Raw genomic sequence first — 25,595 nt, 5'->3', positions numbered from 1 at the left:
TAATCACACACTGCAGGAAGCCAATGAGGCAATCAAGAACGACTGCACCCACACGTGCAGGTGCAACTCACTCCAATTACCTCACAAACTCCCCGCGGTCATGCGATCGCGCCCACTGAGAACGGCACAGCTATACGGATTTAAAAACCCGGCCTTTTTTTTGGAAGCCGTGGAACAGCTATACCACACATAAAATGTTTTTGCCAAGAAGAAAAGGCAATTTGCAGCAGAGTCCAGTTCTTCCAACCAGAGCAATTGAATGCACTGATATTGCAATAAGGGCACCTAGTGAGAATGAAGCTGCTTTTGTTAACTATGTGCAGTTTCATTCCATTAATGTACAAGTGATCTGTGATGCCAAGATAAAGCTAAGAAGCATTGTGTCTCCGTGGCAAGGGCCTGCCCATGATTCAGTTATGTTGAGGCAACGTAGCTTTGATAGGCATGATGGTGCTGTAAGTGCTGCCTGGCTTGCTTGTTTGTGAGGTAGCAGGCTCAACCCTCAGTGTTTCATATGACCTGTACTATTTATTGTAACAACAATCATAACCTTACCTTTGCCAGGTGTTAGTGGCTCCCCGCTCAGAAACTGGCACCTTATCCCTTATGTGTAAATGTCTCACATGATCTTGAGCTCTCAATTGTGGAGCACAGCCAGATACACTTGAATGCATGTGGCGGGTTCCAGATGTGTTAAGAGCGATTCTGCTATACCAGCCAATTAAGTTCAGCAGCATCATAACTGCATATGTTGATTAGAATGCCCTGTATATGGATGTTTCAAAGCGGAGTTCAACACGTGTGCCCACATGCATATTTATAAGGTGCTTGTGATTTATTAAAGGATAAATTACATAGAAATGCGAGTACACCATGTTTTAAATATATGATTTTTTTCTTTTGGCATATGCATTGTCCTGTTTTTTTGGCGTGTGCATATCTTCACGTTCAAACCCACACAAAGTTTTATAAATGAGGACACTGGAGACAGTAATGCAAATCAAAATCAGAGTCAGTGCCAGGCAAAAGGTTAAAACTAGGAGATCAAAAATATATTGAGCAAACAAGGCTCTGGGGCAAACCAACATTCAAAGTAAAAATCAAAGTCAAAAATAATTCATGAAACCGAAACAAACTTAGCACTAGGTCTACTTGAAAAGACAAGCTAACTATCACTAGAGATTAAAGTTTCATGCAACTGAAGAATACTTCCTACTTGTGCCGCAGCCGTATTTATATAGGAGCATCCACGTATGTCATTGATGTTATGAATCGTGGTCATTTGACCCGTCATTCAAGGTGCATAAATATAAAAAAATAAAAATAAAATCAATTGCAATTCATATCACCAGTAGAGGGATATCTCTTGTCGGCTCTTCAAGAATAATCCAGATCTCTGAGCTGTTGGGTAGCAAGTGACTCAAATTCAATAACAAACAGAATGAGGAGCAACATTATGAGTGCCACTTCTTAGGGACCTCAGATCAGAATCTATATTGTTTAAATGAATGGAAAATTATTTGTTGAATGGTATTTCTTTATATGTTAAGTTGGTAATGGAGTAATTAGCGCTGTGGTTTCACAGACCATTTCCTTTAGTTTTGGAATTACACCCAGCTGTCTGTCTTACTGGAGTCTGCATGTCTATGCGTGTTTCTCAGAGGACACCTTGGTTATTCTCTCTTATCCAAATAAGATTAATTTGTGATTAGAAACTGGGGATTTGAAATAAGCCTAATGTGGTTGGGCGTGTGTGCACATGAGAGGGCCCTGTCATGGACTGGTTGGTCACTGCTTAGTGCCAAATGCAAGCTAAAGGTTAGCTTCAATTCCTAGCAAAGTAGGTGCAAGTTTAAAGTGTTTATATATATATATATATATATATATATATATATATATATATATATATATATATATATATATATATATACAGTGGTGTGAAAAACTATTTGCCCCCTTCCTGATTTCTTATTCTTTTGCATGCTTGTCACACAAAATGTTTCTGATCATCAAACACATTTAACCATTAGTCAAATATAACACAAGTAAACACAAAATGCAGGTTGTAAATGGTGGTTTTTATTATTTAGGGAGAAAAAAAAATCCAAACCTACATGGCCCTGTGTGAAAAAGTAATTGCCCCCTGTACCTAATAACTGGTTGGGCCACCCTTAGCAGCAATAACTGCAATCAAGCGTTTGCGATAACTTGCAATGAGTCTTTTACAGCGCTCTGGAGGAATTTTGGCCCACTCATCTTTGCAAAATTGTTGTAATTCAGCTTTATTTGAGGGTTTTCTAGCATGAACCGCCTTTTTAAGGCCATGCCATAGCATCTCAATTGGATTCAGGTCAGGACTTTGACTAGGCCACTCCAAAGTCTTCATTTTGTTTTTCTTCAGCCATTCAGAGGTGGATTTGCTGGTGTGTTTTGGGTCATTGTCCTGTTGCAGCACCTAAGATCGCTTCAGCTTGAGTTGACGAACAGATGGCCGGACATTCTCCTTCAGGATTTTTTGGTAGACAGTAGAATTCATGGTTCCATCTATCAAAGCAAGCCTTCCAGGTCCTGAAGCAGCAAAACAACCCCAGACCATCACACTACCACCACCATATTTTACTGTTGGTATGATGTTCTTTTTCTGAAATGCTGTGTTCCTTTTACGCCAGATGTAACGGGACATTTGCCTTCCAAAAAGTTCAACTTTTATCTCATCAGTCCACAAGGTATTTTCCCAAAAGTCTTGGCAATCATTGACATGTTTCTTAGCAAAATTGAGACGAGCCCTAATGTTCTTTTTGCTTAACAGTGGTTTGCGTCTTGGACATCTGCCATGCAGGCCGTTTTTGCCCAGTCTCTTTCTTATGGTGGAGTCGTGAACAATGACCTTAATTGAGGCAAGTGAGGCCTGCAGTTCTTTAGCCGTTGTCCTGGGGTCTTTTGTGACCTCTCGGATGAGTCGTCTCTGCGCTCTTGGGGTAATTTTGGTCGGCCGGCCACTCCTGGGAAGGTTCACCACTGTTCCATGTTTTTGCCATTTGTGGATAATGGCTCTCACTGTGGTTCGCTGGAGTCCCAAAGCTTTAGAAATGGCTTTATAACCTTTACCAGACTGATAGATCTCAATTACTTCTGTTCTCATTTGTTCCTGAATTTCTTTGGATCTTGGCATGATGTCTAGCTTTTCAGGTGCTTTTGGTCTACTTCTCTGTGTCAGGCAGCTCCTATTTAAGTGATTTCTTGATTGAAACAGGTGTGGCAGTAATCAGGCCTGGGGGTGGCTACGGAAATTGAACTCAGGTGTGATACACCACAGTTAGGTTATTTTTTTAACAAGGGGGCAATTACTTTTTCACACAGGGCCATGTAGGTTTGGATTTTTTTTCTCCCTAAATAATAAAAACCATCATTTAAAAACTGCATTTTGTGTTTACTTGTGTTATATTTGACTAATGGTTAAATGTGTTTGATGATCAGAAACATTTTGTGTGACAAACATGCAAAAGAATAAGAAATCAGGAAGGGGGCAAATAGTTTTTCACACCACTGTATATATATATATATACATTGTGGAAGACAGCCCAGACACAAACAGACGGACACCGGCATTTCTAAAAACACACACGTTTAATAATCACAAGGTCCTCAAAGGCAAGTCCCGCACACACACAGTACTCCAGCACCAAGCACCCTTCTGTTCCTGGGCCTTTCGATGGTCCTCCTTGGACTGCCTTTCCTCCTCACTCCCGAGCATTGCCTTCTTCCGCCCGACTCCGGCTCCTCGACTGTAGGAACTTCCGGCAGCACTTCCTGGTGTGGCAGAAGTGCCGCACGAGCACCCGGACGCACTCCGGGTGACCCTGGAATTCCTTCTGCCAGCACTTCCTGGTGTGGCGGAAGTACTGGTTTCTAGGGCTTCTAGGATTCTCTGGGTGCCCCCTGGCGTGGCCACGGTCCCCAATAGGGTTGAGCTTCCAAGCTCAGTTCCCGTGGCCCCCATACTGGGTATGACACCCAGCCGCCTGCCACAATATATATACAGTATATATATAAATGAAAGGAACACTTTTTAATCAGAATATAGCGTCAAGTCAATGAAACGTCTATGATATTGATCTGGTCAGTTAAGTAGCAGAGGGTGTTTGTTAATCAGTTTCAGCTGCTTTGGAGTTAATGAAATTAACAACAGGTGCACTAGAGGGGCAACAATGAGATGACCTCCAAAATGGGAATGGTTTAACAGGTGGAGGCCACTGACATTTTTCCCTCCTCATCTGTTTTGTCACTCATTTTGCATTTGGCTACGGTCAGTGTCATTACTGGTAGCATGAGGCCATACCTGGACCCTACAGAGCTGGCACAGGTAGTCCAACTTCTCCAGGATGGCACATCAATACCACGTGCCATTGCCAGAAGGTTTGCTGTGTCTCCTAGCACAGTCTCAAGGGCATGGAGAAGATTCCAGGAGACAGGCAGTTACTCTAGGAGAGCTGGACAGGGCCACTCGTAGATGGTCCTTAACCCATCAGCAGGACCCACCGGTATCTGCTCTTTTGGGCAACAAGGAACAGGATGGGCACTGCCAGAGCCTACAAAATGACCTCCAGCAGGGAGGCCACTGGTGTGAATGTCTCTGACCAAATAATCAGAAACAGACTTCATGAGGGTGGCCTGAGGGACCGACGTCCTCTAGTTGGCCCTGTGCTCACTGCCCGCCCGTCACTATGGAGCTCGATTGCCATTTGTCATAGAATACCAGAATTGGCAGGTCCACCACTGGCGCCCTGTGCTTTTCACAGATGAGAGCAGGTTCACCCTGAGCACATGTGACAGATGTGACAGAGTCTGGAGAAGCTGTGGAGAACCTTTATGATGCCTGTAACATCATTCAGCAAGACCGGTTTGGTGGTGGGTCAGTGATGGTCTGGGGAGGCATATCCATGGAAGGACACACAGACCTCTACAGGCTAGACAAGAGAACCTTGACTGCCATTAGGTATTGCGATAAAATCCTTGGACCCACTATCAGGCCCTCCAGGTGCACGACAATGCCTCATGTGGTGAGAGTATTCAGGCAGTTTCTGGAGTATGAAGGAACTGATACCATTGAATGACCCCCCTGCTCACTCGCCAGACCTCAATCCAGTACAACACCTCTGGGACATTATGTTTCGGTCAATCCGATGTCACCAGGTTTCACCTCAGACTGTCCAGGAGCTCAGTGATGCCCTGGTCCAGATCTGGGAGGAGATCCCCCAGGACACCATCCATTGTCTCATTAGGAGCAAGCCCCTCCCTGACGTTGTCAGGCATGCATACAAGCACATGGGGGCCATCCAAACTACTGAGTATGATTTGTAGTTGCTGCAATGAGATTTCAGCAAAATGGCCGCACTTTGATTTTTCAGGGTGTCTTTGAATTCAGCCCTCTGTAGGTTGATAATTTTCTTTTCCATCAAATGATGTGGCATCCTTTCGTTCCTAACACATCACCATATCAGTCCATATCAGTAGATACAGCCAGCAGAATTTTTTCCTGATGTGTTTTCAAAGTGTTCCTTCTAAATTTGTGAATGGAATATTTCATTGTTTGATATTTAATAAGTTTGCTAACCTTTTTGAAAACATCTTTTCACTTCGTCATTATGAATTATTGAATTTAGATTCTTGGGCAAAAATGTTGAATTCATGCATTTAAAATTGATCTCCAACACAGTAAAGTGCACAGAAAGTGAAGGGGTCTGAATACTTTCTGAATTCACTCTATATACTGTAGATATCCATGATATTTTCCTATGAAATACTTATTTGGATGATTTTAAAGGTGATCTTTACTATTTTATAAGACTTCATAATAAGGTGATTGGTCCAGAACTGAAAGGACATGTCTTAATCATGAATAATTTTTTGCTAATGATTAGAATTTCATGTTTGATTGCTTAGAGAAGTTAAATGAGCATGGTGAACTACTTGACCTGTTCTGAATATTTTCTAGAATCACAACACACTATAAAGGTGCACAGTGGCTGCTGAATGTAAACATTCTTTTGGACTTCCAGCTCAGTAGTTACTTTATGTATGGAGTTTGCCTGTAATATCTCTTTCCTTTGAGTATTGAAGTTTCTTCCCAAGACCCAAAGACATGAATCTAGTCAACTGCTAGCAGAAATAACTCAATGTGAGTATGCACATAATTATAGGAATCATTAGAATCATAATTCCAATGGAATGACATTCTGTCTGGTTATATCTTGTTCTCATTGTTTCCATAGCATGTTCTGGTTCACCTGAATTGAAAAAAAATAACATTCTCAAACTTGCTTAATCCAGTACAGAGTTGAATGGGTGGAATGGGATGGGAGAAACCTATACCCACCCATCAAATACATGGTGGAAATTAAAACTAAAGATAGATAGAGAGATAGATAGATAGATAGATAGATAGATAGATAGATAGATAGATACTTTATTAATCCCAAGGGGAAATTCACATACTCCAGCAGCAGCATACTGATAAAGAACAATATTAAATTAAAGAGTGATAACAATACAGGTATAGCAGACAGACAATATCTTTGTATAATGTTAACGTTTACCCCCCCCCCGGGTGGAATTGAAGAGTCACATAGTGTGGTGGAGGAACGATCTCCTCAGTCTGTCAGTGGAGCAGGAAAGTGACAGCAGTCTGTCGCTGAAGCTGCTCCTCTGTCTGGAGATGATACTGTTAAATGGATGCAGTGGATTCTCCATGATTGACACGAGCCTGCCACGGATGTCAAACTGTCCAGCTCCATGCCTACAATAGAGCCTGCCTTCCTCACCAGTTTGTCCAGGCGTGAGGTGTCCCTCTTCTTTATGCTGCCTCCCCAGCACACCACCGTGTAGAAGAGGGCGCAGTACTCCGAGGTGAGAGTGGGTTAGGGTGGTCAAACCTGTTAAAGAAGTTGTTCATCTGGTTTGCTCTCTCCACGTCTCTCTCGATGGTGGCACCCCGCTTCGAGGTACTTTTTTTTTTTTTTTTGAACTTGTCAACTTGTCCACCACAGAGCCCACTCAATCATACTTGAATATTCATAAAGGGACCATTTAGAATCACTGATCAACATAACACAAATGTCTTTTTGGTAATAAGAGATCAGCATGCCTAAAGAAAAACATATGCAAACATGGGGAGAATTTACAGTCTCCACTAGGTATATGGTTCAAACCCATGAGGTTGGAAAATTTATTTGGATATTAAGGGGAACTGCATTTCATTATGGAAGTCTGAAAGCACTTCTTTATGCAAAGAGTTGTGGAAATCTAAAACAAACTACCAAGTCATGTAGTTGAGGAAGTAATTGAATAAGATATTGGGACAACTTAGCTATTAGTTAAACAAACCAGTTGAAGGACTGAATGGTCTCCTCTCATTTGTCAAATTTCTAATGATCTTTTTCATTATCCTTCACTTTTATCAATTTGGTATATATCTTTTTGAAACCTTGATACTTGAATTTCCATTGCATTAAATGACTGAGAAGTACAAATGCAAGAGTCCTAGAGGTGTGGTAAAGGGCCGATTCTTGAATAATGACTATGCTTCAGACAATAGTAACCTTAAAACTGTGCCCAGGTGTCTGAAGAGACAGCACACAACTTGTGCCTCCTCTCCACTGAATCATCTGCACCCTTCAAGTTTAATGAAAATTGTTAAGTTTAAGAGAGTAATCCAGCTTGATAATGGTTAAAGGGCTAGGTCCCTATGTGAATTTCCCCCTGGGATTAATAAAGTATCTATCTATCTATCTATCTATCTATCTATCTATCTATCTATCTATCTATCTATCTATCTATCTATCTATCTATCTATCTATCTATCTATCTATCTATCTATCTATCTATCTATCTATCTATCTATCTATCTATCTATCTATCATGTGAAATGAAATGGCTCACAGCTCAGCAGTCATGCTCTTGGACTTCATTTGTGTGGCTAACAAAGTAGTACATACACATTATAATTTGGTACAAGGGTACATCAAAAACATAATAATTCTTTGCATTTATATAGCACTTTTTCTCACTACTCAAAGCGCTAAGCAATTGCAGAGTTAAGGGCCTTGCTTAAGGGCCCAACAGAGCAGAGTCCCTTTTTGGCATTTACGGAATTCGAACTGGCAATCTTCTGATTGCCAGTGCAGATCCCTAGCCTTAGAGCCATCACTCAGCCAAAAGGCAAGTTCAAAATTACACAATAACGGTAGTGGATAGAAGCTAATGCAATGCACCAGATTTGCGATGCCTTATGAGTAGTTCAACATGCAGCACTGCATTCTGCCATTAGTCTAGTTGAAGCCAAGGTTAAATGAACATGGATGCTCCTCTGTAGAACTGCTCCATTGCTGAACAAGGCACCAGAGTGAAAGCTGATGAAATTCACTGAAGGATGTTAGCTAAGTACAGAAGTGAAAACGGCATATCTCAACAAAATGTTTATGAATGGGTACAAAGATCTGAAGCGGGAAGAAAAAGAGTAACTGAAGATGCTTCATCTGGTTGACCAAAATCACATCCAGATATGTCATAAAGACTAACAACTAGACTAACGGCAGAGTGCAACGCTATGTGTGTTCAAAGTAACCATAAGCTATCATGAATCTGTGCGTATTGCGTCAGCTTCGATGCTTTGTGGTTACCGCATAATTTTCATATTATTTTTACTTTTAGATTTACCCTCGTATATTAAGAGACATGCAGTTGAAGCAGAAACTTCGAGAACCTTCAAGAAGTATCTGGATCTGATTTTTGAGTCATCTTAGCTCCACTAATGCGGTTTCCACTGTTTGTCAGATGTCTTATGTTCTTATGTTGGACCCATATGGCAGCAGCACTAACTATCTTTCTTCCCTGAAATAGAAAAAATGGATTTAGAATATAGATCCAATTCACCAAGAAAATGAAATGCTTTTAATCTTGCACAACCTGATTTTGACCTTTTGTCTGCTTATAAACTAATCACGGGACTTGGCTTTCTAGAATGATCCACAACACTAAAAGGGATTCTTTTGGGATTAACTCACAAAACTTTTTTTTTTCCTTCCTTGGTTCCACATTGGCAGGGTGCAGTGCTGGTTCTGTAGCTAACGCTCTGCCAAGAGTGGCGTTTGGGGGTGGAAAGTGGGGTGACTGCTCCATGCTCCGCATCTAAGGGGGCCCCACTTTTGAGGTCCACATGTCCCGTTTGAGCAGATTTGTCATAATATATTATCCGGTATATATATATTTGAGATGCTTCTAAGAAGAACCCTTTGAAAATCCCTCTTCATGGTCAAATTCCGTACATGAACGTTTTTGAAAACATTCCATAGTCTGAATATAAATGCACAAAAACATGTATCGCTAATGATAACCGGCTGACATGACATAAACGTGAGGTATGACTATGACATCCTGCATATCGAGACTCAGTGTATACTTGCAATGTGGGCACTTTTCTAGAAGGCTAATTTCTGCATGTCACCGCATTGCATTTCGCACTGTTGCGGTATTGTCATGAATTATGAATTGCAGTTTTTTAATAGATTATATTGTGATATTTTGATAAAGTCTGCTTGTTATCTTGCAAAAATTTAGCTGAATATTGTAATGAGAAAATCCAGTGCATGTTAACATTATTTTTATTAAATTCGTTTATACAGTACACACATACCGGTAACAGCGTTTAACATAACCGGCCCCTCATGGGGTTGGTCAGCCCTAGGCCCCGCACACCACTAAGGCCACCTCTGCGCTCTGAACTGGTATCTGGAAGGCTGCTGGTTCAAATCATGTTACTGCAACAAGGGATCCTACTCTGTTGGGTTCTTGATCAAGGCCCTTAACCTGAAATTTGTTTGATGGCTGACCAAGCGTTCTGACCCATTCATGCGAAAACACAGTTTCCCCTCACAGATTAACAATATCAAAGCAAAAAATACATTTCAGTACCTATGCTGACATTTTATTCTGTCTAGGTGCAAATATTAATATGCATTATTTTGAATGCGATAAATCTGCATAAGTCACTTGATCAATGTTCCGTGCCTTTCTATTGTATCTGTTGTTCAGAGTGTGCACCATGGAAACCAATATTTCTAGCAGATGTGTGAAGCACAGGTTGAAGCTAACATTTTGAAAAGTTTCATTTTTGGAACTGCTTCATAACAACCAAAGCAAATACGATGGTCACTAATAAGTACCATGCAGTAGTAATCTTATTTCTGAGTACTTTTGAGTGGCATAGTGGTTAAAGCTTTGGTGTTCAAATCCTGCTTTGTGGGTTTAAATCCCACTGCTGATATACCATGTGACTATGAGAACTTACCTGGCCAGTGCTCCACTTTGGGAAAAAATAAATAAATTAATAATCATTTTATCTTAAATGTAGTAAGCTGCCTTGCATAAGGGCATCCACAGATTAAGTAACTAATAATAATATTTGATGTGATGAACAAAAGCTCAATGATTAATGAAGAAATTGCACAATTAATTATGTAACGGGGTAAACTGATAAGGAAGAAGATGGGATTACAAAAGGAAGAAGTGGTGTGTCTTTTCACTCTCTAATATAATGCTGTTAATTTTGGAAAAGTGCCAACGTGCAGCAGCTGCCCCTTAATTGTTGAAATGTACCACAACTACCAGAAAACAGGGTGCCCACTGCATTCATGGGATGCACAAAAGTAACCGACTCTTTTTAATCTAATCACATGGTTAACAGACACATAAAGGAAAACAAAAAATTAGAAAAGCAATGGGAGCCGTAAAATACCCTGAAAGGACAATATTTAAAATATACTAGCATTACTACTCATTATAGCATTTTATTTACCTAGCTTTTGTTTTCTCTACTTGCAACATGCATGTCTAAACGAAATATGCAACATATTTTTATAAATCTAAATGTGCGTACTTATTGAAAGTAAAACTTTGTGAAAATATGAAATAAATTGTTTTAGTCAATAATTCTTGAAATGCTATATATTCTGACTTAGTAGTTCTAAAATATGGTGATTAAGTAAAGAAGAATATTTCTCCACTTACTGTATAATGTAGTAAACTTGTAAGAGTCCATGCAATGTAATTGGCATAACCTGTTAGACTCAGTGAGGTCATCGGTTGGGAAATGGAAATTTTGCACAAAGTAAAGTTTAAAAAAGAATGTGGAGTTTTAAAAAGTAAAAATTTTAGGTTTAAAGAAAATAAAAAAGGGAATGCTGTAAGAGATATTTCCAGATGAATGTATTTCTAGTTATCCTGTTAAAAACGTTTGAGTTAAATTATTGCTTATCGTGTTGAATGGCTGGCTGTAAAGTTTCTAATAAAAGCCATTTGTGAAAAAAAAAAATGCAAACCGGAGTTGTCCTTTTCTTTCTTTTTTCTTTTCCTTTTAAAAGAAGAAAGTGCTGTGGAGGTACTTATTTGTTTCCGGTCTAACACTCCATCGGAAGGATTTGATTTCCAGAGACTTTGCAATGAAGGTAAAGGGCAAGGATTGAACTTATTAACGGGGTTAAAGTTGGCCCGTTACAATAACCTGGCTGCGTGGTTATCAGCGGAGTATGAGGGTTGGATGCTTACAATCCTACTTTTAAATGAAGTTCACTTACAGTTAAAAACCACAGCGATTTATAATAAACGTGTATTTCAGAAAACAGATGGCTTCATATTATTTAAATAAATCAGACTGATTGTGGTATGGATAAAAAGTTGCATACACTTTTTAAGTTATTTTTTATACTGCCTTTCATGTCTTATCTATCTATCTATCTATCTATCTATCTATCTATCTATCTATCTATCTATCTATCTATCTATCTATCTATCTATAATATAGTGCCTTTTATGTCTATCTATCTATCTAGACATATAAACAGATCGAGCAAATTTAAAAAAAAGGCAATTTACGAAAAGCATGGGATTGTTGTAATGGCAACAAAACCAGAAAATTGTATACAGTATATTACTAATCATATATTGCAAAATCTAATGCTGATATTTAGGAGAGAAAATGAACAGATTTTTCTAATGTGTGTTACATAACATACAGTTAGGTCCATAAATATTCGGACAGAGACAAGTTTTTTTCTAATTTTGGTTCTGTACATTACCACAATGAATTTTAAATGAAACAACTCAGGTGCAGTTGAAGTGCAGACTTTCAGCTTTAATTCAGTGGGGTGAACAAAATGATTGCATAAAAATGTGAGGCAACTAAAGCATTTTTTTTAACACAATCCCTTCATTTCAGGGGCTCAAAAGTAATTGGACAAATTAAATAACTGGAAATAAAATGTTCATTTCTAATACTTAGTTGAAAACCCTTTGCTGGCAAAGACAGCCTGAAGTCTTGAACTCCTGGACATCACCAGATGTTGGGTTTCCTCCTTTTTAATGCTCTGCCAGGCCTTTACTGCAGTGGCTTTCAGTTGCTGTTTGTCTGTGGGCCTTTCTGTCTGAAGTTTAGTCTTCAACAAGTGAAATGCCTGCTCAATTGGGTTAAGATCAGGTGACTGACTTGGCCATTCAAGAATTTTCCACTTCTTTGCTTTAATAAACTCCTGGGTTGCTTTGGCTGTATGTTTTGGGTGATTGTCCATCTGTATCATGAAACGCCACCCAATTGATTTGACTGCATTTAGCTGGATTTGAGCAGACAGTATGTCTCTGAACACCTCAGAATTAATTCGGCTGCTTCTGTCCTGTGTCACATCATCAATAAACACTAGTGTCCCAGTGCCACTGGCAGCCATGCACGCCCAAGCCATCACACTGCCTCCACCGTGTTTTACAGATGATGTGGTATGCTTTGGATAATGAACTGTTCCACGCCTTCTCCATACTTTGTTCTTGCCATCATTCTGGTAGAGGTTGATCATGGTGTCATCTGTCCAAAGAATGTTTTTTCCAGAACTGTGCTGGCTTTTTTAGATGTTCTTTAGCAAAGTCCAATCTAGCCTTTCTATTCTTGAGGCTTATGAGTGGCTTGCACCTTGCAGTGCACCCTCTGTATTTACTTTCATGCAGTCTTCTCTTTATGGTAGACTTGGATATCAATATGCCTACCCCCTGGAGAGTGTTGTTCACTTGGTTGGCTGTTGTGAAGGGGTTTCTCTTCACCATGGAAATGATTCTGTGATCATCCACTACTGTTGTCTTCCGAGGACGTCCAGGTCTTTTTGCGTTGCTGAGTTCACCAGTGCTTGCTTTCTTTCTCAGGATGTACCAAACTGTAGATTTTGCCACTCGTAATATTGTAGCAATTTCTCAGATGGGTTTTTTCTGTTTTTGTAGCTTAAGGATGGCTTCTTTCACCTGCATGGAGAGCTCCTTTGACCGCATGTTGTCTGTTCACAGCAAAATGTTCCACATGCAAGCACCACACCTCAGATCAACTCCAGGCCTTTTATCTGCTTAATTGATAATGACATAACAACGGACTTGACCACACCTGCCCATGAAATAGCCTTTGAGTCAATTGTCCAATTACTTTTGAGCCCCTGAAATGAAGGGATTGTGTTAAAAAAAAATGCTTTAGTTGCCTCACATTTTTATGCAATCGTTTTGTTCACCCCACTGAATTAAAGCTGAACGTTTGCACTTCAACTGCACCTGAGTTGTTTCATTTAAAATTCATTGTGGTAATGTACAGAACCAAAATTAGAAAAAAGTTGTCTCTGTCCAAATATTTATGGACCTAACTGTAATAATTTGAAAGACAATTATCCCAGTCAAACTGGATGCAAGGCATGAATCATCCCTAGACAAGGGCACAGTCCACCACAGGGACCACATAGGTGCACACACAAGCACAAACACGAATGCAAATTCAGGCAAACTCAGAATTGCCATATAATAAAACCTTTGTCTTCATACCATTGGAGCAAAACCACCCATTCACATGGGGAATGTGTAAACTCCAGCACCTGGACATGGGATTCAAACACATAATGCGGGATTTGTGAGGCAGCAGATCTGTTTATCTATCTCAAAAACAGGAAATTCTTTCTTCACACGTTACTTGTGAGGCAAACTTTTCTTCATTATAAGTTATTATAGTGACTAGTCCGATGTATAAGTATTGTTTGAAATATTCATCTCAAAGTCAGTCAGTGAGTCATTTTTCAACCCGCTATATCCTAACACAGGGTCACAGGGGTCTGCTGGAGCCAATCCCAGTCAACACAGGGCACCAGGCAGGAACAAACCCCGGGCACGGCACCAGCCCACTGCAGTTCATCTCAATGCTTAGAACAAAATCTTTATTGTGGCCTATTTCATTACCAAGGTAGTAGAAAATTATTTAATCCTGTAAACAGAATTGCAAGAAGATAGGTAGGCTGGTGGGTATTCATAAAACATAAGGTAAGGAACATATACACTTAAAAATAAAGGTGCCAGAGCAAATCTTTAGAGTGATGTCATATGGGATCTGTTTTTGGTTTTCAAAAGAATCAATCCACCTGAAAGTTTACAAAAGAACCTTCATTTAGATCCATAAGTGTATGACTGTATATGTATGTGTACTTTTCTACTTTTATTTTTCTATTTTTATACATAGTTATTGTCTGTTTTTTTCACCTGTATTATTATCATTCTTTAATTTAATATTATTTATTGTATCAGTATGCTGCTGCTGAAGAATGTGAATTTCCCATTGGGATTAATAAAGTATCTATCTATCTATCTATCTATCTATCTATCTATCTATCTATCTATCTATCTATCTATCTATCTATCTATCTATCTATCTATCTATCTATCTATCTATCTATCTATCTATCTATCTATCTATCTATCTATCTATCTATAACAGTTTTGATGAATAACTATGAATAGAAGATCACAGATTTATGAACTAACAATAGGTTTGTTATTCTGAAAGGATTCTTGTTACATACAATAACACACATAAAGTTCAGCTTTTCTTGATGTATTAGTAGCCTGGTAGGTAGCCTATTTATTGTATTGTAATCAATTTTTTAATTATAATTAGTAGGTAGCCCACTATGCTTTGAATATTTCTGTTTTGTCCACTTATTAGGAACCTTTTCAAAACTCAAGAAACAACTTAATTTGCAAGGAACCCTTCACAGAATAAAAAAAGTTATTTTTCAAGCAATAGTTCTGTGAGAAACCACACAACCCAGTAAAGTGTCATTTTAAAACCTTTATTTTAGAAAGATTAGGCAAGACTTTCTCACTAATTTCTCAGACAGGCTCTCTCACCACTGTAGAACAGACTTGCAAACAAAATACTGATCTGGGGAGAAACTCACCACCATGCAGGTAAAAAATCAAAAAATCATAGGTTTAAGACAAGCATTCTTTCAAAGGTTTGAGAGACATAAGTGTACCTGGTTCAGCAAAACTGTCAGTGGACTAACTAGGATATCCAGGTATTGAGAGGATAACAAAACCAAAGAAAAATGTGTTTTGTTGGGAGATTCAAGTTGAATTGTCACACTCAAAAAGAAAATAATGTGTACTGAGTCAGTCATGCCATTCATGTTCTGGACCTTTTTCTTTTACTAAACATACTAAACAACTTAAATACTGTGTCAGGTGTCATTTTCCAACCCACTATATCCTAACACAAGGTCACAGGGGTCTGCTGAAACCAATCCCAGCCAGCACAAGGTGCAAGGCAGGAACAAACCCTGGGCAGGGCGCCAGCCCACTGCAGGGCACACACACACACACAGACACACACCAAGCCACACTAGGGACAATTTAGGATTGCCAATGCACCTAACCTGCATGTATTTGGACTGTGGGAGGAAACCAGAGCACTCAGAGAAAACCCACGCAGACACGGGGAGAAACTTAAATACTGTATTTATTAAAAAGTTTTAATCAAGTATACATTGAATATACATAAAATATAAGAAAAATGCAAGAAAGAACACATGCCATTTCTTCCAGTTAAAACACTGATGCCTGCATATATTATAACTGTGAGAATATGCAGTATACACAGAGGAACTAAAGGGAAGAGCAGACTCTTTTGTCTTAGGAGACTGTGCCTCTTTAATGTGGGTAGTGACATCCTTCACATCTTCTGAAACTCTGTGATAGCCGGTGCAATTTTCTACACTGTGGTGTCCTAGGACAGTAAGATAAATTCAAAAGAGACCCAAAAAATTAACAAGCTGATGAGGAAGGCAGGCTCAGTTATGGGGTGCCCTCAGGACCGACTGCAAATATTGGTGGAGCAGAGACTGAATACAAAACTGAGTGCCATTATGAACAATACAGCACATTCTTACCATGATACACCAGCATTGAGGTCTTTCAGTTGGGAAAACTATACATACTTACACCTCTGTAATGTCTCACTGTGACTACTCTCTTTGCCATAAGTAATGTCAGAAGGGTTTGTTTTTGTTGTTGTTTTTGTGTGTGTTTGAAGTGGTTGTTTTTGTTTTCTCTAATCCCTTTTGAGCTTCTATGAAAAGTTCAGCGTCTCCTTGGGAACAAGTAAAGCATTATCTATCTATCTATCTATCTATCTATCTATCTATCTATCTATCTATCTATCTATCTATCTATCTATCTATCTATCTATCTATCTATCTATCTATCTATCTATCTATCTATCTATCTATCTATCTATCTATCTATCTATAGTGCCTTTCATATCTATCTATCTATCTATCTATCTATCTATCTATCTATCTATCTATCTATAGTGCCTTTCATATCTATCTATCTATCTATCTATCTATCTATCTATCTATCTATCTATCTATCTATCTATCTATCTATCTATCTATCTATCTATCTGTTATATAGTGCCTATCTATCTATCTATCTATCTATCTATCTATCTATCTATCTATCTATCTATCTATCTATCTATCTATCTATCTATCTATCTATCTATCTATCTATCTGTCTGTCTGTTATATAGTGCTTATCTATCTATCTATCTATCTATCTATCTATCTATCTATCTATCTATCTATCTATCTATCTATCTGTTATGTAGTGCTTTTCATATTTGTCTATCCATGTATCTATTATATAGTGCCTTTCATATCTATCTATCTATCTATCTATCTATCTATCTATCTATCTATCTATCTATCTATCTATCTATCTGACAGAAGAAGAAAAATAAAAATGAAAATTTACGAAAGCGGGAGCGAAAAATTGCACATACTGTATTTCCAAGCATGTTTTTTTTGCGGTTGTGATGGGCTCTCCTTTCAAAGCAGTATGTGACACCAACTAAAAACTACCCTTCTCACAGAACAATCACTCTCACATCAACATGGACTCAAAGAGTTCACAATACATTCGTCTTGCTGTTGGCAGGCGTTACGTTTAAAGATATGTATTACTATATATGCGCCCTTGCTCCGCAACGCTAGACTGAAATACGCAAATTCAATTACTGGATGCATAATCAGAAAAGGAAGAAAGGGGAGTTCAGTACCGTGGAGCATAGCCGACTGGAGTTTAAAAGTCACGGCTGCCGTTTCGATCTTTAGCTTGTCACTGTGTGACTCTGTCCAAGTCATTAAAAATACCTGTACTCCAGTTTTTGCAGGTAAACGGTTGTACTGAAGTACTTTGGGATAGTATGTCTAGATAACAAAATATATCAAACAAAAATTGCATCTGTGTGTGCAGATGCCATATCATATTCTGTGTCCAGCATATATATATATATATATATATATATATATATATATATATATATATATATATATATATATATATATATATATATATTTAATTTTGCATGTGCTTTGCATTGTATGTTTTGTTTCCAGTTGCATTCTCAAAAACAAAGGTGCCAAGTGATTATTTAGAGGGATGCCATTGGGGATCCATTTTTGTTTCTGAAAAAAAAAACACTCAAAAGAAGATTCTAGAAACAACCTTTATCTATTTAGATCTCTAACAGGTTCCAAAAATAATCATGAACAAATGATAACAGATTTCGTGAAATGCTAACGACTTCATGATTTTAGAAGGGACCCTTGCTGCTTACAACAGCACAGGATAAATTTTTATTTTCTTGATGTTAGTGCACTGCCAGGTACAACCTATACTATATATTAAATATTTCTGTTTCGTCCACATATTACGAATATTTGCAAAGCCGAAAGATCAAATTTCATATGCTAAGAACTCTTCACAGAATGAAATGGTTCTTTGTCAAGCCCTACAACCCAGTAAAGTGCCAGTTTAGAATCGTTACATGGGCAGGTAAGCAGTTCCACCGAAGTACCTTAGGGTGGTGTTTTACTACATACGCGATACTGCATAAAACAATTTGTATTTATTTGTGTGCAGATGTTTGTGTATAGCTGGTGTTTTGTCTCAAGACTCTTGCACTGTATGCTTTGTTCCCAACTACTTATATTATGTGTACACAGCGCTGTAGTTTGTTAAAGCTTTTGGGTAATCAAAGGGCAAAATGGCGATGGATATAAAAGTTTAATTAACCTCTAGCTATCTTCTGTTTTCTTAATTCGTTTTAGCATGACTGGATAGAGGTACACTAAGGAAAGCACCGACTTAAAACAAGAACCGAAGATAGACGGGGCGCACTTAAATTAAGCACAAGACTTTAATGCTGCTTTTAAACATATATTTCAGGGGATACTATAACCTCTCAATTGGGCGCTTTAGCTGTATTTTTTCACCGCATGTTTCGATATAATCTCTTTCGGTGTGTGTGTGAGTGTGTGTGTGTGCGTGTGTGCATTCGGTGAACTCGAATCCTTTTTCACACATCCGATGTACAATTAAGACCCATAAAGATTCAATCGTGCAAGTGCTTCTATAGCTCCCGGAGTTGTGAAGAGCCATCCTGGTTTTCTCGCAGGGTAGCTTGCCTATCGAAATCACGTGAAGTCTTTCTTATTGGAGTAAACCCTTTCACACCTGTATAGCGCGTTACGGGAACCTACCCTATAGCCTTTTGCTGTATTGAGCGCGATTTCGGGTGCATTTGCCCTATAGAGTATGCAAGCGCACGGGGGCACTCTTTAAAATAACGGTTCTGTAGTTGCACTTTATCGGGATGTTTGGTTCGTATTGCTTGAGAAAGAACCAGTTCATTCTGGGAAGGGTCCTTTTCCTATGAAGATGGTTCTTTGAGCTTTGTAGCGGTTCCTAATATGCAGAGAAAACAGAAATATTTAATGTATGGTTATAAGAGCAGGATACGGACAGATCAAGAAAACTGAACTTAGCCTTTGTTATTATATTAAAATTAAGAACCCATTAGTATTTTACAGATCTGTTACCATGTTTTCATTGAGCCTGTGAATGGATCAAAGTAAATTAAGGTTCTTTCTGGATGCTTCTTTTGGGAACCTCAAATACTCCCCTATATGGCATTTCTCCGATGAACCTCTTTGGCACCTTTATTGAAAGGTGTTAATGTTTTAAAAAAATCGAAATTGAATAGCACACAAAGAATGCTTCCGATAAGGCCCTGGTACTGTTTCCTTATTTAACTATGCAAATCTTAATTTTCTGTGTATTTTTTCATTCCCTGGGCAGCGTCAAGAGATCTATATCTGCTTTACTTAACTTTGAAAACAGCGTACCCCTGCAATCGGGGAAATAGCAATAAAAGCTATAAATAAAACCTTTGGCAAACGCCTTTGAAACAGCAGGAAACTTATACTGTTAGGCATTTTAGGACCATTCAAAGTTGACGCAATTCTTCACTGCTGAGTCACAATTTTGATGTTGGAGCCGCAGCAGTCTGCCTGAACTCGCGCGTGTACGGAGTTTTTAGGCGTTCTAACTTCGCTTCGCATATTGGACACAACGCTCTTTTTTCTTACCTTAAACTGTATTAGATGATTGCATTTGTATTTGCGTATAAAGATAGTTCTAAACAGCGATGACACGCTTACAAATGCTGAAACGTGATCCAAAAAATATGAAAACCAGTCTTGGATCCAATTGAGTTGGATTGACTTGTTACCAAACCGGGAACAATTGGGAAGTACTCTTTTTATTTTACGAATTTAAGAGTGGACAATGTGAACAAACAACGCTATTGGGTATGAAGAACATGGTCAGCGGGGGAGTCATTCAAAAGCAGAAATAACACAGTAGTGTAAAAAAAAAATTGAACTTCCTGCGGCTCGGTTTTCTATATGAGCTAATAATGATCGCCGTGTAGGTTAAAATCACACATGATCTGAGTTTTGTTTAAAAGAAAAGCCATCGATATTTTCGAACAGAGACGATAACGCCACTCGTATGCAGGTAAGACGTTTTATCCACAGGTGTGAAAATATTTAGGGCTAAACCTCTGTTTTATTAGAGTGCTGCGATTAAGAGCCAGTGATTAATTCGTGCATGCATAGTCCTTGCAATATCATATTTCATACACGCCTGCAGACATCCCCCGCACGGTGATGTTTAATGTATAAGCCAACATGATTCCAGACAGTAGACGTAGATAATAAATATGCATTTATTCAATTAAGCGTATTATGCAGGTTTCATTAGCATAAAGGTTTAGGGCCTGAGCGTGGTCCTTTATGTTTGGCATGTTAAAATCTAATGGTGAACTCGAACCCTTTATTGTTGCAATAACTGGTATAACATTTAATGTAAAGGTATATTATATTTATTATTGTTATTATTAGACGTTGTATGTGCTCGCCTGTAAAATGCAGGTACCTTACTGCTCAAGGGTTGTCAATCACCGACTGATGACTTTGGACTACAGCATATTAATTAAAATCTAATAAGGTGATTTTTCGATCAAATATGATTTTGTTATTTTATTGAAATGTTCAGTCTTTGGAACAGCAGTGCCGATAATAAAAGAATTTGTCTTTATGCCTCCTTGATAATAGTGAACTGTGTATTGTACTGATTTAATATCATGGGTGTAAGTGAGGACCAGAGTAGCCCTATAGGACATTTAATTCTTTCAGATACAAAAGCATTTAGATCGCTTTAGTTCGGTTAATCCCTGGCACGGCTGGGGTTTCCTTTTTTTTCCTGACACGGCTCTGGGTATTGTTCAGTTTTTTTTCTTCGCTTGATTGACTATCCAATGGATGCTAATTATCCAAATGTCGCTTCTGTTCTCTGACTTACTTGCCATTTATTACAGACAACTGCCAAGCTTTCTCTCCTCTCGTATCATGTTACGCCATACGAGGGGGCAGGCGTGATATAAAAAGATATTTTAATTAGTGCATGCCTAATATCTAGAGGATTGCCTGATACAGATTGTAAGGTTTTTATTTTATTACAAAGTCAGTTATTGAAACAGGAGATGTCCTTGTTAAACCAAAACAAACAACGGATTTGCATTCGTACAACAATCGTTGGCTGAAGCATTTTCATTTACCTAAGCACAAAATAATAATATTTTTTACTTTTAAGACAACGTGCAGGCAGAATAGTTAAGTTTTCGTCTTGTAAAATAGTACGATCATCTTTCTTCTTTTTTTTTTTTTTTGGCGCTTCCGTTTCCCTTTGGTTATTAACCAACAGAATCAGTTTACTTTTTACCGGGAGGGAAATTTAACTTACACCGTTTAAAATCTGTCAGGGTATTTATTTACCTCATTTATGCTTACAAGCTTTCGTCGTGAGTGCTTTTGGAGCAAATTAAACGGGATAATGTCACCTGTAGTAAAAATGTTGGTGTCGTAGATTTTGTTGAAGTGTATAGATTCATCAAATGATCAAATGCACATGATCAAGCTGCATGTGTTTGAGTACTCGGATGCCAACTGGTCCAGTTATTGATCATCACCACTGGACTGCTGCGCGGGTTTTATTAACTCCCAAAGGGCAGCGAATAAAAGAGTGCTGCTCTACCGTCCTAGAAAGTCCGCAGAGAATATTGACATTTAAATACTACAAATGGTGTGCCTCACTGCACACAAACAAAAGCACATGCTATAGGCCTAAAGTCTCGTGTGTGCCTGCATGCATGTTCATCCAGTAAATAGAGAAGGTGCGGGGCATGTACGCGTGCGATCTTACAGGGGGCTTGGTACTGCCTTAAAATTTCAGAAAATTATGTTTTTTTTTCCCAGTATGTAATTAAATAAGAGACTAAAGTGTACTGAATTAATTTCAAATGTAGGATAGATCTCTCACATGCAGTGTCCATTAATTTAATAAAAGTGTTTCTGGACAAACTGCATCTTAAAAATATAAGTGTTTTTAATGGCACTTTCCTGGATTGTGTGGTTCCTTGATGACAAATTGTGAGAATAAAATTTAGTCTTTAGGGTTCAAAATATAAAACAGATTTTTTTTTAACGTAATGGCTATACAATCAGAAGATCAAGAAATCCTGAACATAGCCTTTCTCATTGTATTTAGAGTCCTTTTAAAATCAGGAACCCACTGATATTTGTTTGAGATTAAACACATTTAAATCTGAGAAGTGCTCTGTGGATGTGATATTGAGCATTTAGATTTTGAAAAGGGTCAAAATAGCTGAACAAAGCAGAAAGATACACTATGCTATCTGTAGCAAATTACAATAAAAACTTAGTTATGAATAAATAGTTGGTTACCTAGCAGGATGCTAACTGGAAAGGGTTCTTTGGTGTTTTAGGCTTTGAAAGGGCTCCTAATATATGGACAGATCTTTACTGTACAGTAGGCTTCCTTGCAGGATACATAAAAGATGAGGAAAGCCTGAACTTAGCCTGAGTTGTTGTATTAGGAGTCTTTTTAAAATCAGGAAGCCATTAGTATTTGCCTGAGAAAGAACCAATTCATTTTGGAAAGGTTCTTTGCATGTGAAATTGCTTCTTTAAGCCTTGAACAGGTTCCAGAAATGTGGACAAAACAGAATTGTTTAACGTATGGTAGGTTATGGAAACAAAAGATGAAGAAAACCTGAACTTAGCCTGTGTTGTTCCATGGAATTCTTTTAAAATCAGGAACCCATTAGTATTTGTTTGAAATAAAAAAAACATTTCATGAAGCATTCTTTGCATGTGAAACTGGGTTCTAATATGTGGACAAAAAGTTCCTAATATGAAGACAAAACAGATTATAGCAAAAAAAATTGATCACAAACAAAAATGGCTATAGCTAGATACAAGGTACAGAGAAGGAAGACTATAACTTCACCTGTGTTATTGTATTTATGGAATCATTGTAAAATCAGGAACCCAATTGTACTTGCTTTAGAAAGAACCATTTCATTCTTGGAAGCATTCTTTGCATATGAAATTAGGTCTTTATACTTTGAAAAGCTTCAAAATATTTGGACAAAACAGTGTTTTTAATGATTAGTAGGATATAGCAGAATGCAAAAGATCAAGAAATTCTGAACTTATAGCGTATGTTGGTCTATGCAGTAAGAGACCTCTTTAATTCAGGAAGTCATTGGTATTTGTTTGAGAGAAAAGCATTTCGTTCTGGGAATTTTTCTTTGCATGTGTAACTGGGTCCTAATATGTGGACAAAACAAATGTACAGTAGGCTACCTAACACATTATAACAAAAATTTAATCACAATTAAAGAAGGCTATTTATATAGCACGATACTAACAGATCAGGAAAACCTTAACTTAGTCTGTGTTATTGTATTTAGAGTCATTCTAACATCCAGAGGGAAATGGTATTTGGGAAGCGTTATTTGCAAGTGAAATTAGTTCTTTACACTTTGAAAAGGCTACAAATATGTGGACAAAACAGAAATGCATAGTAGGCTACCAAGCAAATTATAACACAAATTTGATCACAAAAAAAGTTGGCTACCTAGCAAGATACTAACTGGGAAAGGTACTTTGCAAATTGAATTTAGTCTTTAGGCTTTGAAACGGTTCCTAACATGTGGACAGATCTTTAATGTACAATAGACTTTAGTAGAATAGAAAAGATGAAGAAAACCTGAAACTAGTGTGTCTTCTTCTATGCAGTAAGAGTCCATTTAAAATTAGGAAGTCATTGGTATTTGTTTGAGAAGGAACCTTGTCGTTCTGGGAAGGGTTCTTTGCGTAAGAAATTGGGTATTTAGGCGTTGAAAAGGTAACTAATATGTGGACATAACAGAATCGTACAGTTAGCTGCCTAGCAAATTATAATAAAAACGTGATCACAAAATAAAAGTTGGCTACCTAGCAGGATACTACAGATCGGCAAAACCTGAGCTTAATCTATATTATTGTGTGTAGCAAAAATCCTTTTGTAATCTGTTATTATACATTCATGGTTATTAATGTAACCTGTTACGGATCAAAATTAAGGATTTTTTTTTTCTGAAACCTTCACCTGGATGGTACATTTGGTATCAAAAAATGGTTTCTTTGTGACATTATTCTGAAAAAACACCACTCTGGCACCTTTATTTATAAGAGTGTACGGTTGATTAAATAAAGTGGGTCATTTTCATAATGACTCAATAATTAATGCACTTTAAAACATTACCTACACTATATACAAAGCTTCTTACAGGAAAAAGTTAAATTTCTTCAAGAAAAATACTGCATTTTAGGTCCTTAAATTGATAGCAAGCTTTTATTCTCCCTGCGGAGGGTAAACACACAACATGGGGTTACGTTTATGTATCTATATGAAATTTTGTAAACCTATATAATTTAAAACAAATGTAGTATTTTACGAATAAGTATATCAAATGAACACATTCTTCTAATAGATCCGTTTCGAAAATCGCGGTGGGTACTTTTGTAAATTTCTAATAAAAGTGATGGAAAAAGTATACGGTGATGCGACCATAAAAGGTTTATTAACGCTTAAATCAAGATAAGGCTCAGACTTAAGTGAAGTTCTGTTTTTTTTCCCCTGTACTTTCAAATTCATCATTTCAATTCTGTTTAAAAAATAAATAAAAACCCACCTGCTAGACGAAAACAAGTATAGGAAGAAACTGAAAATAGTTTACCATTCGAATTGCAATTAAAGTCAATCTACTTTGTCACTGAAACATTCACCGTCCGAAAATGTATTAATAGAATCTGTAAATTCAATATTACGGCTTGTCATACAAATGGGAATCACAGAGCCTGCCTGTATTTAGAATCTTTTGTCAGAAGCCAGCGCCGTACAAAATGCACGTTTGCTTTAAGTGTTAGCATCACCGTGTTAGGCTGGGAACTTCCCGTTATTATTTCTGTTAAACGTGAAATGATACGTGCATTTCCCCCACAGCCCCGCACATTGGAATAATTCTGATTGGTTGGCTCGAAACACCCTTTCACCCCACTACTGTTGACCTACCACTTAATTAATCTGTACTCTTTTGAGAGCTGTTGACAATTTTAGAGATAAGAAATATGTTGATCAAAGCGTTGGATAGATCCATGGAAGTGTTAGGTGTTCTGCTAACTGTACCCTGATGAGTCCTTTCAGTTTCAGAACCGATATTCCTCAGCATATTGAGTAACAGCTGTTATGACGTTTAACATAGTCTATCTGGATGTACTCGGAAGGCTTTTGCAGGAGAGCTGTATTCTTATGCCTGCGCCGACTACAGTATGCCTAGATGAAATCTGGCGCTAAAGTTACATTTTTAGGGGTAGGAGGGACCTTGTGAGGGGTGGGGGTTACTGAAATAATTTTAACAATCACAGCAGACGTAATGT

At 38.0% G+C, this 25,595-nt stretch overlaps 1 protein-coding gene across 1 annotated transcript in view; it reads left to right on the top strand.

The window, feature by feature from the left end:
• Nucleotides 1-25,595, top strand: part of LOC114657372 (LIM/homeobox protein Lhx2) — a 412,444-nt gene that overhangs the window by 332,046 nt on the left and 54,803 nt on the right. The window lies entirely within an intron of this gene.

This window comes from Erpetoichthys calabaricus, chromosome 9 (assembly GCF_900747795.2).
Source record: "Erpetoichthys calabaricus chromosome 9, fErpCal1.3, whole genome shotgun sequence".
Lineage (NCBI taxonomy): Eukaryota > Metazoa > Chordata > Cladistia > Polypteriformes > Polypteridae > Erpetoichthys > Erpetoichthys calabaricus.
Note: the sequence above shows the minus strand (reverse complement) of the source record. Positions and strands in the feature narration are given on the sequence as shown.